Here is a 2,258-nt window from a genome sequence, read left to right as displayed (position 1 = left end):
GACAATTTAAATCGCGACTTTATTTTTGTCCAAACGCGACACGGATTATTAAATGAAATCCGCTTTTAATAAGATTTCTTGTTTATGTATGCACGAGATAATATTTAATAAGCCGGTTATTAACGATTGTGTTAATTTATTAGCTATCAAGTTAATGAATATTGAATAATTCTCTTTCGCTCAGATCCTGTTACCTCCAATTAATCATACCGTGAATTATTCGAATTGCGGAATAATTTGGATATCACTGAGTTTTCGTGTCACCAGAAATCTACTTTTCTCTATAGACTGGATTTCATTTATAATATATGTTATATATATATATATATATATATATTAGGAGCGAAAATATGCATGTCAAGGTAACAGCATATGTTAAATTAGTGGAGATATCAAAAGAGAAATGTTAGGTCTTTAATAGAATTGAGTCCCTAGAAGATCCCACTGGATAGATAAATAATTTCGATAAATTTCGTTCTCTGAATCATCGTAATCTACCGTGATTTTCGGATCTTGAAATCCATTCGATTCTGAACGACCGCGGCCGAACATTCAACGTGTCATCGAATCGTCGCAGATCTCGCGAGATGATCGGATGATGTAAAACAAACGTTGGTAGATTTTCAGTAAGATATAAGAACTGGTTACATACTGTAACTTAACATACTGTTACTTAAATGTACAGTCAAGATGTATCAGAATAAAGCAATTGATTAAGTCATGTATTTATTTTCTGAAAATATGCACCGCAAGATGGACAAACAAGCCGCTTGATAGTAACATATAATTATTTGTACTCACAAGAAATAAATATTTTATCGAATGGTTTTAGAAAATTGTTTCCTGAGAAATTACATCTCCTTGAGAAATTGATCTCGAATAAATGTTTCTTGATTTAAACGAAGATTGCATTGAGAGATCTATCGAAATTACCGCCTTCGGCAGTGTATGTTCAAAGAACGTTTTCATACTTATGCTTAGATACATAAGTTGATGTGTGAATTCTGATACATGCAAGTATGACTATAATATGAATGATAGAAATTATGGCACAGATATTTCCAACGAAGTATTATACATGTATATATATATATATATATAATACGATGATATAATGGCCTTGAATAACACAAATATTCGGAGAAACTTTCGCCTTATGTATCGATGAATCAACGGGAACTAGCTTAATTACGGTTGACTTCGCCGCAAATGGTCCACGAAACTGCATGAATCGGTCTGCAATAGTAGCAACTTTTGTGAAACAGCATACCGGACTTTCGAATAATGATTGGGTTATCCCAATCTAGCATAACTGCGTGACACAGTTTATTCATCAAAATCAAACAATCTCACAAAATAAAATTCTGATCGATACGATTAGTAAAATAATTTTCATTGCTTGAAACAATAAAATTCTCTTCTGTAAATGGAGTAGAATAAGAGAAGTGTAAGAAAATATGGTATATAAAAAATATATGATAAACAGAAGATTAAAATCAAAGAAAGATGGCGAACTGAGATTATAAAGAGAACATGTTAAAGTACATCATAAGGTAGAATAAAAATTAAATTTTAAAAAGCTATCCCTAAATTGTTACATTAACCATACTTCTAATTAATTATTTTCGAGAAACGCTTTGAGAAAAATCGAATCCTCGACTCTTTTCGTCAAAGATGAATGCGCGTATAAAAAAATAATGTCTCTGCTTTTTTTTTTATAGTCATCACCTTGTTTCGAGGAGTTGAAACGGGTATTCCTACGAGCGCTATTAGTAACGCGTCGTACTTCGCCAGTCTGTATGAGAAATGGTGACGCATACGGGATGCAGTTGCACGTACGAGGTCGGAGCAACTCTGCCACGGGCTATCTGTAACCATTAAGCGAGCGGGATGCCGGCTTGTTATAAATGGCGGTGCATTCTTGAAAATTAATCGGGCGCAGGGATGCAAGACTGGATCCTCGCGCCGGTCGGCTGGCCGTGGTATCGGCCCCGCCGGTCAGTCCCGCGACACTTCGTTATGTTTTCGTGAATCTCTACGTAAGACGGTAGCGGGTCCCCAAGACAGGAGATTGACATTAAGATTGGCGCTCGACCGAATAGCTGTATCATCATAGAACGGGAGCGACGTTATATATTAACTTGCTCGTTTGTATTCAAGGTCACGAAGACGCATAGATACATCGTAACAAAAGTCTTGCATGTAAATTGAGAATATCTTGAAATACCGTAAATCTAGCAGACTATACAAATGTGTGT

This window comes from Trachymyrmex septentrionalis, unplaced genomic scaffold (genome assembly GCF_001594115.1).
Source record: "Trachymyrmex septentrionalis isolate Tsep2-gDNA-1 unplaced genomic scaffold, Tsep1.0 scaffold62, whole genome shotgun sequence".
NCBI lineage: Eukaryota > Metazoa > Arthropoda > Insecta > Hymenoptera > Formicidae > Trachymyrmex > Trachymyrmex septentrionalis.
This window is presented reverse-complemented; position numbering follows the sequence as displayed.